This window comes from Entelurus aequoreus, linkage group LG12 (assembly GCF_033978785.1).
Source record: "Entelurus aequoreus isolate RoL-2023_Sb linkage group LG12, RoL_Eaeq_v1.1, whole genome shotgun sequence".
Classification (NCBI taxonomy): Eukaryota; Metazoa; Chordata; class Actinopteri; order Syngnathiformes; family Syngnathidae; genus Entelurus; species Entelurus aequoreus.
The window spans coordinates 11432525-11450269 of NC_084742.1; the positions used below are offsets into that span (position 1 = coordinate 11432525).

General features: G+C 40.6%; 1 long non-coding RNA gene across 1 annotated transcript in view; it reads right to left on the bottom strand.

Moving 5' to 3' along the window:
* Positions 1 to 16: 16 nt before the first annotated feature.
* LOC133661484 (uncharacterized) overlaps positions 17 to 17745 on the bottom strand; it is a 42637-nt gene continuing 24908 nt past the window's right edge. Inside the window, exon 4 of the long non-coding RNA XR_009827951.1 lies at positions 17 to 55. This is a non-coding gene — a long non-coding RNA (uncharacterized LOC133661484). The remainder of the gene's footprint in view (positions 56 to 17745) is intronic.

Here is a 17745-nt window from a genome sequence, read left to right on the forward strand (position 1 = left end):
TTGGTGGAGATTTTAAGCAGGGGGTGGGGGGGTTGCTGTCACTCAGAGTGCACATCTGTATGTGTCAGAGAGAGGGGGGGGGGCACATCTGTTGAGCGGTTACACACCATGCAGGCAAAGATCCGACACTTTACATGTGGTTACTAGCTTAGCGTATGTTTCCATTGTACATCAAAAAATACTAAACTACATCAGTAACGTGAGAAATTGTCATATTTGCTCCTACATTAATCCTGCACATGGTGAGCGGATGCAGTTAGCGCCAGAGATTGTGGTGTTTTGTTTTTTTTTTGGCCCAAAACACGGATGAGGTCATGGGAGTTAATGTTCACGCATCATCTGAGATTTCACTTTAATGGAGGCGAAGCGAGGAGGAGAGATTTGGCTCGACGGAGAACGGGAATTTAATGTCCAGTATCGGATTCCTCACACCATGCTGTTGCCTGCTGGTACTGGTTCTGTTTGATTCCTGCACGGCCGAGAGGAGCAGTTTATGTACACAGTGTGTTGTTTAACATTAAGCGTCTTTAGCCCCGCCCCCGACTTCATCTCCAATCTGAATTCTTATTAGCGTTTGCATGACAATATCATAACTGGTGATGGGTCAAACGATACAGAAGCATTATGCAATACCGATACCCCGATGTGTTTGTCACTTTAGGGAAAAAAACACATGACCGGACATGTAGGCCGATATTGAGAAAAAGAAAAAAATCCAAAGTGTGGAATCACCTTGATCTTATAGCGCCAATGCTATTTTTCTGTTTACTATCGGGCTCATTGATCAAAGTTGCAAGCTTTCTAATGTATAAAAAAATACTTCGCTAACCGTTAATTTAACTTGGAATGTAGTGACGTTTTTAACCCAGCAGATGGTGCCATTGTGAAACACCAACATTGAATCAGGGCAGTGTCAATACAGCCAGTGAGTGAGACACACATTCACTGAGGCGCCATTTACCCATCTCTCATCACTTGGGTTGCAGCTTTCGATTATTTCAGTCATCCAGTACTATCAGTCTGTTCGATTAATTGAGTAATTAAATAAAACACAGTTCATGGCCTCAAAAGGTATTTTAGGGAAAATAGTTGAAACAATATATATATATATATATATATATATATATATATATATATATATATATATATATATATATATATATATATATATATATATATATACACACACAAACCCTGTTTCCATATGAGTTGGGAAATTGTGTTAGATGTAAATATAAACGGAATACAGTGATTTGCAAATCCTTTTCAACCCATATTCAATTGAATGCACTACAAAGACAAGATATTTGATGTTCAAACTCATAAACTTAATTTTTTTTTTTGCAAATAATAATTAACTTAGAATTTCATGGCTGCAACACGTGCCAAAGTAGTTGGGAAAGGGCATGTTCACCCCTGTGTTACATGGCCTTTCCTTTTAACAACACTCAGTAAACGTTTGGGAACTGAGGAGACACATTTTTTAAGCTTCTCAGGTGGAATTCTTTCCCATTCTTGCTTGATGTACAGCTTAAGTTGTTCAACAGTCCGGGGGTCTCCGTTGTGGTATTTTAGGCTTCATAATGCGCCACACATTTTCAATGGGAGACAGGTCTGGACTACAGGCAGGCCAGTCTAGTACCCGCACTCTTTTACTATGAAGCCACGTTGATGTAACACGTGGCTTGGCATTTTCTTGCTGAAATAAGCAGGGGCGTCCATGGTAATGTTGCTCCAAAACCTGTATGTACCTTTCAGCATTAATGGCACCTTCACAGATGTGTAAGTTATCCATGTCTTGGGCACTAATACACCCCCATACCATCACAGATGCTGGCTTTTCAACTTTGCGCCTATAACAATCCGGATGGTTCTTTTCCTCTTTGGTCTGGAGGACACGACGTCCACAGTTTCCAAAAACAATTTGAAATGTGGACTCGTCAGACCACAGAACACTTTTCCACTTTGTATCAATCCATCTTAGATGAACTCAGGCCCAGCAAAGCCGACGGCGTTTCTGGGTGTTGTTGATAAACGGTTTTCGCCTTGCATAGGAGAGTTTTAACTTGCACTTACAGATGTAGCGACCAACTGTAGTTACTGACAGTGGGTTTCTGAAGTGTTCCTGAGCCCATGTGGTGATATCCTTTACACACTGATGTCGCTTGTTGATGCAGTACAGACTGAGGGATCGAAGGTCACGGGCTTAGCTGCTTACGTGCAGTGATTTCTCCAGATTCTCTGAACCCTTTGATGATATTACGGACCGTAGATGGTGAAATCCCTAAATTCCTTGCAATAGCTGGTTGAGAAAGGTTTTTCTTCAACTGTTCAACAATTTGCTCACGCATTTGTTGACAAAGTGGTGACCCTCGCTCCATCCTTGTTTGTGAATGACTGAGCATTTCATGGAATCTACTTTTATACCCAATCATGGCACCCACCTGTTCCCAATTTGCCTGTTCACCTGTGGGATGTTCCAAATAAGTGTTTGATGAGCATTCCTCAACATTATCAGTATTTATTGCCACCTTTCCCAACTTCTTTGTCACGTGTTGCTGGCATCAAATTCTAAAGTTAATGATTATTTGCAAAAAAAAAAAAAAAAAGTTTATCAGTTTGAACATCAAATATGTTGTCTTTGTAGCATATTCAACTGAATATGGGTTGAAAATGATTTGCAAATCATTGTATTCCGTTTATATTTACATCTAACACAATTTCCCAACTCATATGGAAACGGGGTTTGTATATATATACTTTCCGCTGTTTGCTGCCACACAGATCATAGCACCCACACACCATTGCTCTCATGTGCGCTCTATTGCAGCGGACTCACAGAAACTATTTGGAGTGCTCGGAACTCCATGCCGCCCAGTTTTTATAAATTTTTATACATAGTTTAACTCTCATTAAACGATTAATCGTTGCAGCGCTACTCATCCTAACCAGTAGTAGGCAGATCAAGTTCGGGTCCGGTCTTATAATAAATAAGAAGTGGACGCTGAAGTCGACAATTACATACATGCCTTTTAAAGACACACACTTAAACTTTTTGCCATGGACATTTTTTTTTCCAAGTTCCACATTTCACAACTGATTAAATGGTAAATGGGTTATACTTGTATAGCGCTTTTCTACCTTTTTTTTTTAAGGAACTCAAAGCGCTTTGACACTATTTCCACATTCACCCATTCACACACACATTCACACACGGATGGCGGGAGCTGTCATGCAAGGCGCTAACCAGGACCCATCAGGAGCAAGGGTGAAGTGTCTTGCACAAGGACACAACGGACGTGACTAGAATGGTAGAAGGTGGGGATTGAACCAGGAACCCTCAGGTTGCTGGCAGAGCCACTCTCCCAACTGTACCACGCCGTCCCCAGATTAGAACCATTCCACCATCAAAACACTCCAACTTACACTCCTGGATCCAGGATTTCCAACTTTTCTGTAACACTTATTCCCTATCAAAAAGTCTTACTACTTCCACATTTGACCAATTCAAACTGTCTCAAAGTCAAAATTATTATTGTTAATATTAGTCAAGTACTAATATGCCAAACCTTTTAGCTAATTTTGTAGGTATACAGATCTGAGTAGTATATTTTGGTACTTGGCACTTGCTAACCGTTAGCATGTTTATGTTAACATTAGGGAGGTAATGATCAACTGTATAATGATAAACCATGGTAAAACTTCCCACGGTTAGTATTACCGTTTTAAATTAAAATGAGTGTAAAACTGTGATTGATAAACTTTGATAAAGTCATGGACCGGTGACACTGCTCATTTACTGGAAATACTAGCTATAGCCTGCTAGCTTAAAGACGATCATGAAAACAAGAGGCATTAATGTCTCTCTCCATTGAAAAGACGACATTCCCCGATCTGAACTTGAATTAACACATTACTGTCTGAGCAACTAAGGTATTAAATTGTGCACATTAAACCTGTGCTCTGCTCGCTTCAACAGAGAGATCGATCCATACTTGAAGCAATATGACAACAGGAAATGAATTTGCGTGACATCCCACAAATACGTGAAGCACCCAACATACGTTTTTTTCTTAATCACTAAAAAAACATTACAACTTTTCTAAGTTATTACTGTGGTGGAAGGTCCGAATCTTAAACAGCAACAAAAGTGAATTTAGTACAAAAGTTGTATTTACCCATAATCAAATGGTACAAAGTTGGATTGAATTGTCATGCAAACAGACAACGTCCTCCGGAGACCTTGGATGAATCGAGAATCATGCGAGTCATACATAGACTTGGTCTACTTGGCCATTTATGTGCTTTCCTCGTGTGTCAAGGTCCCGTTGTTTTGGACCTGTTTATTCTGCAACCTCCTTGAATCCTTAAGCCATAACAAACAATCAAAACATTTTGTAGAATGGTCAGACCGACCATATATTCAACTTTAACCCACATATGCTCATTCCAATGGTACAGAATAGAAAAAAGAGAAACGATCAGACATTCTTAATGCTTTTCGACCTCGCTCTCTTTTCGGACTGTGACAGACACAAAATATGGTACAAAGGTCAGAAATGCCACCACATTACGATAGAAGATAAACACATTTACACACTAAAAATAATGAGGCTCCTAAGTAGTGAGAACAATATTACTTTATACAACATATTTCTTCTGCCAAGAAAATAGATTGTGTCTATTTATTTATTGTATTATATTTCTTACATTAGTGTGTGAATGTGAGTGTGAATGTTGTCTTTCTATCTGTGTTGGCCCTGCGATGAGGTGGCGACTTGTCCAGGGTGTACCCCGCCTTCCGCCCGAATGCAGCTGAGATAGGCTACAGCACCCCACGCAACCCTAAAAAAGGGACAAGCGGTAGAAAATGGATGGATGGAAAACTTAGTTATAAGTGTGTAGAAGTATTTTTCGAGCACATTCAACAATACCTTGATAATAGTAATAACCGTGATGATTTTGGTGACAATAACCATGATATTATTTTTTTAATACCATTACATTCTTAGTTAGCACGTTAGCTTTTTTGGGAGGCAAATTTTGTCATCATATTTTGGTACTTGACGCATGCTAACCCTAGCATGCTTGCTTTTTTACATTTTTTGTTACATTTTCTTGTAACTTATGCAACATGATCACTACTACTTACTTCTGCTACTTCTCCCTACATTGTTTTTGTTTTGATTTAAACAATGGAAACTCTAGTGTTGATAAAGCTTTGATAAAAATGTTGTCGTCATATTTTGGTACTTGACGCATGCTAACCCTAGCATGCTTGCTTTTTTATCCCAGGTACGCTCCTAACAGTCGTATTTTTGGTTACTCGAGCAGGCGTGCTGATGGATAGATTTTCAGTTTGGATTTTCAGCAATCACATTAAATTTCTACTGATTTTGCATTTTCTTGTTACTTATGCAAAATTATCTTGAGTACTTACTTCTGCTACTTCTCTCTACATTGTTTTTGTTTTGATTTAAACAATGAAAACTCTGGTGTTGGTAAAGCTTGTCCTTCATTTTACGCTGATGATATACAATGTGGTTATGAACACTGTACGGTTACTAGGGGTGTAACGGTACGTGTATTTGAATTGAACCGTTTTGGTACGGGCGCTTCGGTTCGGTCCGGAGGTGTACCGAACGAGTTTCCACACGGACATTATAAGTTGCGTAACGTACGTTGTGTAAACGATGCACACTGAGGCACAACACACGGCATGCTAGCAGCTAACGGGCTACGATAGACTGACCATACGTCCTCTTTTCACCGGACATGTCCTCTTTTGCGGAGCTGTCCGGGCGGAGTTTCTTAAATGCCTCAAATGTCCGGCATTTTGAGTTAGGGTTGCGTGTATTTTCAATGTACGTTCAGGGTTAAGAAGGGGTTAAAAACAAAACAAATTGTGCGTGCAGCAGCATTCGTGAGGGACGGGCAGAGACAGAGAGAGCGAGAGAGTTATGATAAACGCGCATGCGTCGCCAGGCTCTGCTTTTTATCCATAGATTTATCAGATTAAATTTTTTATTATCTATAGCAGGGGTGTCAAAAGTGTGCTCCGGAGGCCATTTGCGGCCCACAGCTAATGTTTTAAAGGCCCACGGCCCATTCTAAAAATAATATTAAAATAAACAAAAACATAACAAAAGTGAAATAAAAAAGCTTAAAGGGTAAATATAATTTAGAAAAAGACGCAATGTTGACTAATAAAACAAAGCTGTTTTTTTTTCTTTCGAACTGTCATTGCTCAAAACATAATATTGAATCAAAATCAATGTTATTATGAATTATTGACCTATCCAAGGTTCCGATTACTTCACATCAAATATTCCACTAAGAAAAAAATTTTTGGTGGAAGATTTTGCAAATTTGGTAAATAAATAACCCAAAAATTTATATTTTGTCGTTTTCTTACTGTACCGAAAATGAACCGAACCGTGACCTCTAAACCGAGGTACGTACCGAACCGAAATTTTTGTGTACCGTTACACCCCTAAAGGTTACATTTTTTGTTTACATTAATTCAAGGGTCAGAGCTTTAGAATAATTTCTTTCAGTGTTGTCTTATGAGGTGTTAACAGTAATGGTGGGTTATTGTGTGATATACGGTATTCTTGGGTGTTGAAAATATTTTTTTTTATACCGAACCAAAAAAAATGTGTCACAAAACAGTGATAAGATCCAAACCGTGGATTCCACCCCTAGTAATACCTAGTAGTACCTCTTAGTGATCCCTTATGGCGACCATAGTTGAGTTGTGTCAGTGTCAGTAATCCAATCCTCAGTGTGCTCCATGGCGACAACAATCATCTTTTTAACGAATGACCGTCTTAAATTTATGCCCGGCCACTTGTGGTATTTGTCCCTGACCAGCTGTTTTCTCTCCTGAGGTAAATCTATAAATCAGGGGGAGTTAATCTGAAGAAGCTTGTGTGTGTGGGGGGGTACTCTTTACCTCCATTGGTTACAGAGCATCCATCAAGTGCTCAATGAAGGCTCAACAGATCCCCGTAACCCCGTCATCACCCCCACAACCCCACCTTGGTTCCTCCTTGTTCTCCTGTCAGGGAAATTCGATTTCATTCAAAGAGAGGTTTCTTCTCAGGATGTAGAGCAGCATCACGTGAATATGGTTGCTATCTGCGATCTTCACGCCGCTCTTCTATTGACAATAACTCTTCCTCCATCTCGGCCGATTCTTGACGCTTCGGAAAGTCGATCCGATTGCCCCGTCGTCCATCATGTAACTTTAACTGGAGGTGACTCAAGGCCCCGGCCGTGCGATGGCAAATCATCTCCAGCGGGTGACAGCTTTTGGAACATTCCATTCAATAGGTAAAGGCCTCCATTGGGTTAACAATCCCGCTTCTGATCATGCTTTAATTGTACGTTACTCCGACTCCACTGCCAAAGAGCCTACACAATAGGGATGGTTGATATGGCCTAAAATCTATATCATGGTATATATTGCAGCCAATTGATATTTTTGTTTGTATTATTTTCTCAAATTTCAAAATTTACTGGTAATATCGGGTTATTTTCTATTGTAACATGGTTCTAGCTACACTTCTGTTAAAATGTAATAAACACTTATTTTTCTGTTGTTTGGACACTTTATATTAGTTATGGGCGATACAACAAATTTGGGGATCGATCCAATACCAAGTAGTTACAGGAGCAGTATTGGTCATACAAATGCTGATACTTCACATTTCCAAGATAATTGAATGAAAAAAAAAAAAATCACAATTTGAATCAAGCAAAAACACAGGAGGGCTGTGTAAAAATATTAATTAAATATTTAAATGATTTCCTTATTCCCTTTTATTACATACATAATTTATAATAAAGTCAAAATAATTAAACAAAAGGCAAAAATTGCTTTTGGCTCTAATTTCCTGAGTTCGTAAACAGTAAGAAAAAAGACAAAAAATGATTATGTAATAGTAAAAATTATTGATCTAATCAATATTGTATCAAGCAATAACGGATATTATACTTGGTATCATCATTACTGTCAATATTTGTATAAAAGACAAAAAATTATGTGATAGTAAAAAATATTGATTTCATTAGTATTGAATCCACCATTAACTGATTTTATACTTGGTATCATCATTATTGTCAATATTTGAATTGACCCGGCCTTCCTTTTTTACATTCCAGAGCTCCAGCTTAGCAGATAGCTATGCTTTTTTTGTATCCTCCTACAGCGTGTAGTGTAGCATGTTTTGCTATTCCTTATCCTCTAGTCCTCCAGTAATAAGGTTATATGTAGTTCCTTCGAATATTTCAACTGGTCGGATTTCCTACTTAAAAAGTTGGAGCTTTCTCACCACTCCCGAGTTGGCTTCAATGGTGGCTGCTCTGAATAAAACAACAACATAAGCTTCTATATTATCCGTTATTCACACTTCTGATTAGTTTTTGTCGCTCTAAATCAGCCATATACAATGTATTGTTGGACGTTTATACAAACCCCGTTTCCATATGAGTTGGGAAATTGTGTTAGATGTAAATATAAACGGAATACAATGATTTGCAAATCATTTTCAACCCATATTCAGTTAAATACGCTACAAAGACAACATATTTGATGTTCAAACTCATAAAAATTTTTTTTTTTTGCAAATAATCATTAACTTTAGAATTTGATGCCAGCAACACGTGACAAAGAAGTTGGGAAAGGTGGCAATAAATACTGATAAAGTTGAGGAATGCTCATCAAACACTTATTTGGAACATCCCACAGGTAAACAGGCAAATTGAGAACAGGTGGGTGCCATGATTGGGTATAAAAGTAGATTCCATGAAATGCTCAGTCATTCACAAACAAGGATGGGGCGAGGGTCACCACTTTGTCAACAAATGCGTGAGCAAATTGTTGAACAGTTGAAGAAAAACCTTTCTCAACCAGCTATTGCAAGGAATTTAGGGATTTCACCATCTAGGGTCCGTAATATCATCAAAGGGTTCAGAGAATCTGGAGAAATCACTGCACGTAAGCAGCTAAGCCCGTGACCTTTGATCCCTCAGGCTGTACTGCATCAACTAGCGGCATCAGTGTGTAAAGGATATCACCACATGGGCTCAGGAACACTTCAGAAACCCACTGTCAGTAACTACAGTTGGTCGCTACATCTGTAAGTGCAAGTTAAAACTCTCCTATGCAAGGCGAAAACCGTTTATCAACAACACCCAGAAACGCCGTCGGCTTCGCTGGGCCTGAGCTCATCTAAGATGGACTGATACAAAGTGGAAAAGTGTTCTGTGGTCTGACGAGTCCACATTTCAAATTGTTTTTGGAAATTCTGGACGTCGTGTCCTCCGGACCAAAGAGGAAAAGAACCATCCGGATTGTTATATGCGCAAAGTTGAAAAGCCAGCATCTGTGATGGTATGGGGGTGTTTTAGTTCCCAAGACATGGGTAACTTACACATCTGTGAAGGCACCATTAATGCTGAAAGGTACATACAGGTTTTGGAGCAACATATGTTGCCATCCAAGCAACATTACCATGGACGCCCCTGCTTATTTCAGCAAGACAATGCCAAGCCACGTGTTACATCAACGTGGCTTCATAGTAAAAGAGTGCGGGTACTAGACTGGCCTGCCTGTAGTCCAGACCTGTCTCCCATTGAAAATGTGTGGCGCATTATGAAGCCTAAAATACCACAACGGAGACCCCCGGACTGTTGAACAACTTAAGCTGTACATCAAGCAAGAATGGGAAAGAATTCCACCTGAGAAGCTTCAAAAATGTGTCTCCTCAGTTCCCAAACGTTTACTGAGTATTGTTGAAAGGAAAGGCCATGTAACACAGTGGTGAACATGCCCTTTCCCAACTACTTTGGCACGTGTTGCAGCCATGAAATTCTAAGTTAATTATTATTTGCAAAAAAAAAATAAAGTTTATGAGTTTGAACATCAAATATTTTGTCTTTGTATTGCATTCAATTGAATATGAGTTGAAAAGGATTTGCAAATCATTGTATTCCGTTTATATTTACATCTAACACAATTTCCCAACTCCTATGGAAACGGGGTTTGTATATGGTTCCGTTATTGAATTTTAAACTAAATTTTTTTCATGTGGTACATACAGTCTACAATGCTAGCAATAGCGTCTGTGTTTCCTATTCATCCATCGTGAAAGAGTGCATATTTTCCCAATAAGGAGTTTATATTCAGACAAGGCAAGCCCAAGAATACCATTCGTGGATGTGGCCATCTTGATTAGCGACCCCTCGTAACTGGAACGCTCACAACTAGGTTGTGATGTAATTTTCCAGCTCCGACTTCCAACTTCCGAGGTAAAGCATTAGAAGCAGAATCGCAATGTGGCGGGACATTAGCCGCTAGCTCACGAGCAAGGATGCTACATTGTGTTAAGGACGCTTTCTTTCGCTTGCCGCTGTCAAATTTGCGGGACACGGTTAGAATGTGTCATCAACATGCATTATCATGATGTGACGATAGTATTTAAAGCTCTATTGTCAGCCAAATATATATTATTTATAACTTATATTGTCTCTTTTGCGCAACCCTAGTACACAAATAGCCAAACAAGCTATCAGTCTTTAACCACGGTCAACAGCGATGCTACTTTAGTAGTTCTAGGAATGGATTTTAAGTATCTTGCAATGTTCTCCATAAAAGTCTGCTTTCCAGCCCTTCAGAAGTGCGAAACATTATAAGATAATTTCTGTAGACATGCAACAGACTTCAAAGCGTCCACGCTGTGCGTGAAGCATGTAAGCGCCTTCATCTTGATGCTCATCCAGGCCTTTTAGTGACTGTTGTTCCAGGTGAGAGGAGTATTTTCACACTCTCCTCCAAACAGGCCTGGCCTGGCGACCACACGGGGAGCAGGAATCAAGGAAAACGTGTTGGCCAAACAGCACGCGACGAGCGCCCTGACGACGTTACCCTTCCAAGGACGTCGCTCGGCGAGGCCTCGGTGATTAATTAGCGGCCTGCCGAGAGCAAAGACTCCCGTTGTCCTGCACGCTTATGACGGGGTCAGCAGGGTCAAGAGGAGGCTGACAAAGGGGGCGTGGGGGTCGAGTTGGTGCATCGCAGTGAGATGACTCCATCGCCTCCTACTGTTCATCATTTTGACTGTTTTCTTTCCATCGGAGAAGCGTGAAGAAGTGACTCAAACTGACCCAAAGGAACCACTCACACTCGTGGAATGTTCAAATGAGCGTCCAGGGTGGTGGTGGGACGTGGGCGGGGGGGGGGGTATTTGGGGTGGTGTTTGCCAAAAAGTCTGCAACAGTGCGGATTGTGGGAAATCAAAATAATAGCAGTTTAAAGTTTCAAAGCAGAGACTTTGACTGCGAGCCAAAAGGAGCCGAGTGCTTAGCGCCAGGCTAGGCTATGGTGATTAGCTGGGGAGGTTTGGTATGGTGGGGGCAGGGGGGTGGGGGGTGGGGGGTGGGGGCGGGACAGATCCCCACTGGCGTTAACTGTGGGTGGCGAGGAGATAAAACGCTGCGTTGTTTATGCTGCCTGTTTGTGCTCCACATCCTTATGTCCCTGCTATGTAGCACAGATGCTAAAGGCTCCTAATAACGAATAACAGCGCTAGGACAGTCTCCATTAGACGCCTCATTTCAATTTAGTTCAAGAAGATCTGCTTATTACCTCCACCAGGGAGGCTACGTTATCACTGACCGTTGTTTTGGTATGCGAGCTAGCAGGATTTGGCGGGTGTATGGGCTGAGAAGGACTTTGACTGGATACAAGCCAGAACTCTTTGACAGCTTTGATTTATACTTGGCACACACTTAAAAAGCAGAGCCAATGGATTTTAGTGTTTTAATCCACCTGGGGGGACACAGGACCCTCTCTTCTGGAGGTCCACCTTAAGTCTGGGGGGTCCCACCTGTCCCCTTTTAACGGATCTGAGCAGTGGCGTATAGATAGGCTCATTTGCCAGTGGAGAGGTGGTCCGCCTTGCTCCATCCTCAGCCCGTCAACGCTGCACAGTGTGAAACAACACATTAAGAGCCCCCCACCACACACACACACGCACGCCCACACGCTCACATGCACACACACACACACGTCGCCGTCCAAATGCCGGACGGGACAAGTGCTTGCTTTAACAACGACCACCACGCATCCCCGTTGTCTTGCTGTGTGGTCCCCTCCCCTCCCTTACCATCTTCCTGGACCCCCACCACACGATGGAAGACATAAACTTCATGAAAAAGTCAACAAATGTATTTTTCTAATGTCTTTTTGGTCAATATATAGACTGAAAATGTGACATTTGTAGTCTGTGATCAAACAAAGACTTTAAATATGTTTAAAAAAACACTATGAATGACATGTCCAGTCACTAGTTGTCTTTTGTTATTTGACTCTCTGGGCGATTGTCATGAAAAAAGTGACAGAGCGCTATTAATAATTTAACAATTCCTTTTTCTACCGCTTGTCCTTCTCGGGGTCACGGGGGTGGCTGGAGCCTATTGTGCCTGGATTATTCAGCTACATAAAAACTCTCTCCTATATTATCTCCTATATTAGGGGATCTCTTAGATTAGGGAGACCAAACATTTTCCACCGAGGGCTGCATACTCCTTGGTCAAATCAAAGAATGCGGGGGCCATTTTGATATTTTAAATTTTGCAAACAGGCTAATATGTATGTAAGGAGTATGCAGCCCTCGGTGGAAAATGTTTCATTCACAATCTCTATGTAAGAAAAGAACATATGTTTTTCTTTTTTTTTTTATTGCTTTCTAATTTCTAATATACAGCAAGTACGTGATGGATAACAATGCTGCTATGTGAGTACTATATTGCGCCCATAGAGCCCTCTGAAAAAACATCCAAAAACCATATGCAATATTAAATTCGTGACCTGAATATTAAAGTCAAAGTCAAAGTCAAAGTCAAAGTCAGCTTTATTGTCAAACAACTGTTTGTACAGGACATACAGGTGGACGAAATTACGTTCCTCTCACAACCACGGTGTCTATAAATATAAAGTGTAAAAGAAGAATAAAAAAGACAACAATTTAAACAGTCGCATGAGGGGGGGGGAAAAATATACAGGGGAAGAAGATAATTACCAGAATATCTATAATATCTATCTATTGTATATACAGTATTGCAACGTAAGTATTCAAGTATTCAGATGGGAGTGCAAAGTGCAATGTAAACAGTGTAAACAGTTAAAACAGTTAGCAGCATTTTGAGTCCGGAGTAAAGTGGCTAAGTGATAGATGGTGTGTGTGTGTGTGTGTGTGTGTGTGTGTGTGTGTGTGTGTGTGGGTGAGTGGGGGGGGCAATTATTAGCAGTATTTTTGATAGAGGCGCGAACATAGACAAACTATTTTTGGCAGCGTTGTTATCACAGAGAGAGCGAACTAGATTATGCCATAGCTAGCTAGCTGCATTGTGAAGTGAAGTGTGAATTATATTTATATAGCGCTTTTTCTCTAGTGACTCAAAGTGCTTTACATAGTGAAACCCAATATCTAAGTTACATTTAAACCAGTGTGGGTGGCACTGGGAGCAGGTGGGTAAAGTGTCTTGTCCAAGGACACAACGGCAGTGATGAGGATGGCGGAAGCGGGGATCGAACCTGAAACCCTCAAGTTGCTGGCACGGCCACTCTACCAACCGAGCTATACCGCATTTCCTCTGAGTTGGTAAAAGTTGATTCTAGATTATAAATGCTTCCGACTTTTAAGGTAGAATGCTGTTGCCATAAACCGAGATGTTTGTCAACATTGACATTCAATTTAAACCAGATGGTGAGAAAGACACTAAAATACGATCGTTTGCGCCCACCTTTTTTTCTTTCTTTCTTTTTTTTTTTACCTGCGTGAAGATTATGAATAATTCTTCATTTAAACGAGAGGATATGAACGTCCCATCAGTCAGCATCCCAGGGAGAGTAGACATTGTACAGTAAGTGATTGTTTTGTCATGTTCATAGTTTATATTTCTTGTTTAGCACTTGGCATTACTGCTGCATGATGCTTAGTGTTTAACTAAATCTGGATCTGTTTAGCACACAGTTTCTACAACTTGTAGCTCATTCTCCTTATGTTCAGACTCAAAAATGTAAAGTTCAGGATCGTCATTTGTCCCTGAGTAATCGTTATGGTCTCTCATGAAGTCTGCCAGGATTAGTAATTGTTGTTGTTGAAGGGAATAATGATTGTTTTTTGCCGCCATGTGCTAAAAATTTGCAAAATAAATGCATATTGCATGACTGTGCCTGTTACTACATTACATAAATACTTACATGCATATAAAACGTTGATGGATGTTTTAGAGCGCTTTATAGGCCGAATAGAGCAACTCTTATTGACTCCATTGTTAGCTGACTTTTGCTAGCGTTGATTTACGAGTTAGAATGCATAAAAAAAAGAAAAACATATGCGTTCTTATCTTACATGATTGTGAATGATAGGCAAAACTCCCAAAAAATGCAGTTCCCTATTGAACAAAAATACCAAACACGTAATGTTTTTTTCCTTTTGATCAAATTATGTCACGGTTTTGAATAAGTAGAAATTTGCATTAGTATTTTACAAATTCAAACCTGAAACATTATCTGATCAAAAGGCCTTCAAAAGGGTAAAAAAAACATTACGAGTTTGATATATTGGTTTAGGACTAAAGTTTATTGAGAAATTTGAGCAAAAAAAATCCATCCATCCATTTTCTACCGCTTGTCCCTTTCGGGGTGGTGGGGGGTGCTGGCAAATCCATCCATCCAATATGAATCCAACATGTAATTGAATGCCCACAGAGGGTTAAACTGTTTCCCCTGAAATATGCATTGAAGCTTTAAAGTGTTCGATTACTCAATTATCCGAAAAAAAATAATCTATAGATTACCCGATAGCTAAAATAATCGATAGCTACAGACCTTGAAACTGTCATAACGAGGACTATGGGTTGTTTGTTTTCCCGAGATGCAAGAATAGTTGGAGTGGACGTGGCGTGAAGGTAAAAACATCATTTAATTTTACTATAACAAAAAGAACAAACTAAAGGGTACAAACAAAAGGCGCGTACAAAAGCGGAGAACAAACTTGACTAAGGAAACAAAAACTAGCACATGGGCAAAAAACTATGAACATGAAACAAATAAACACTTACTGTGACAAGAATATAGACAAAACTCACTTGGCATGGAACTATGGTAGCATGGGTGACATGGGTAGCAGAAGTCAAACAGAGTTAATGTCGCCAGGCTGACTTCCTGGCAACTATCGGCTTAAATAGTCTTGAACATGATTAATGACAGGTGTGTGAGTCCAAATGAAGCAGGTGCGTGACATGAGGACAGGTGAAAACTAATGGGTTGTCATGGAAACAAAACAAACAAGAGCGCACAAAGAGTTCAAAAACCAAACCGAACATAACCAAAACAAAACATGATCACACAGACATGACAGAAACAAAGTTACCATTGCCGCCTTACTGTGCTATAGACTCACAATTCTTACATTATAAAAAAACACTTTCCGGGATACAATTTTTACGAAAAAACGACAAACAGTACTGAGAAAGTTGCCATATATGGACTTCCTGAATTAGTGATGTGAGACGTTCAAAAGATGTCAAGTGAAGTTATCATACTCAAGATATAGCGGCTGCATAAAACACGAGATACGTTCTACATAACACTGCATTCCCACATCATGTAGAACAAGAGTTTTGAGCAGGGGTGGGCAATTAATTTTTACCGGGGGCCGCATGAGCAACCCGAGCACTGCTGGAGGGCCACATCGACAATATTTCAATTAAATTTTGCGCAATATTATTTTTGATATATACCGTAAGATAAATAATAATAATAATAATAATAATAACACTTTCATTTAACCTAACTTAACTTTATACCAAAAGCACAGCTTTGGAAATCATTTGTACCCCTTTCAGAGATCACATTTAGTTCCCCTTAAACATCCTCATGTTGCACAATGAAATGTAAGCATAGGATGAAGTGTGCATTCCTGTAACTTTCTCTAGTAACAGCATTCCATGATTAATATCAATAAATTAACATTAATAATAAATGACAGTAGTATAAGCACACGTATGACTGAGGAGTCATAGTGTAATTTTGTGTGGTGTTTGAGTTGTCCGACTTTTTGTGTGGACATAAACGCACCAGTGGTTTGGTGGTATGCGTGTTGGTGACAGATGACAAGTTGGTTTTGGCCTGGTTTGTACGGCAGAAAATGACTAGTTTTTCGAGATATGTTATGTCAGACCCACTCGACATCCATTGCTTTCGGTCTCCCCTAGAGGGGGGGGGGTTACCCACATATGCGGTCCTCTCCAAGGTTTCTCATAGTCATTCACCGACGTCCCACTGGGGTGAGTTTTTCCTTGCCCGTATGTGGGCTCTGTACCGAGGATGTCGTTGTGGCTTGTACAGCCCTTTGAGACACTTGTGATTTAGGGCTATATAATTAAACATTGATTGATTGATTGACGTGTTTTACTCATGTTTTTGGTGTGGTTATGGCCGAATATAAACAGTTTTGCTCAGTAAAGTGATCGATATAATTCCTGTCCTCGAACCATCTCGATAGACGTTACAATAATTGAACGGTGTTCAATTGAACGGTGTTGACGAACACCGTTAGGGCCGCTTGTTGTCACTGTCACTCAAAGTTGCATTGCAAAATTACACAGAATAAATGTGTTTATTTTGTTTAGAATTCAGATGGGATTTGATTTGGTGCGCGGCATATATTTGCTGTGCGCAGAGGACGCTTGAGCAGTGCGCAATTGCGCAGGTGCGAACCTTAGAGGGAACGTTGCTTGGCAGTCCATGTCTTGTTGAAAATACGCCATTCGTCATCAAATTTTCTCTTTTTAGCGTCTCGGGTGTAAACCGTGCATCACTTGTCGCTGTGCACCTTCACTCACAGGTTACACACGGACATACGCCCATAAATAACACTTTTCAAAATAAAAGCAGCACAGTTGTATTGCGCGCACGACATAAATGTTTTTTCAACTTTATTTTGTAATTTGTGATTGCAGCTGTTCACATTCACTCACAATCACGAACGCACATACGTCCACACGAAAGTAATACAAATAACGCTTTTCAAAACAAAAGCAGCACCGTTGTATTGGACACTCGACATAGATACTTTTTAAAATTTTGTAATTTATGATTGGCCTCACGCGGGCCGGACAGGGACGCACAAAGGGCCGGATGTGGCCCGCGGGCCGCAGAATGCCCAGGTCTGGTTTTGAGCATACACACTGTATTAGTTTAGAAAGTTGTATATGTGGAATAAAATAGGAACACTTTCAAAGTAAATTCAAATTCAAAGCATTTGTCGGCGATAATTCAAAAGTGAACATTGTTGTCTTTGTAAAGGCAGAGTTTTTGATACATGGTGTCATTAGATGGGTTTGTATGCATGCTTTGGTAACAGGCCTACCAAAAGTGGGAGCAGGGGTAGAGTGGGGGTGGGGGGTGGGGGCGCACTTTGGCAATCGCGACACTTTGCTCCTATTGTGCAACATGAGCCGGGGCTGCTGCACATCAGTTTCACACAGCGTGACTAAGCCGCCAGTAACAGGAGCTCAGGCCGACCATCCCCGTGGACCTCGGCCTGCACGTCCACGCTACAGACCGCCACGCCGTGCGGGCCGTTCCAGAACCCTTTCGAGGGGTCCCCCCCGCCCCCCGCCCCTCAACCCGAGGGACCCTAGGGACCCTTTGAGAGCAAACAATGAGGT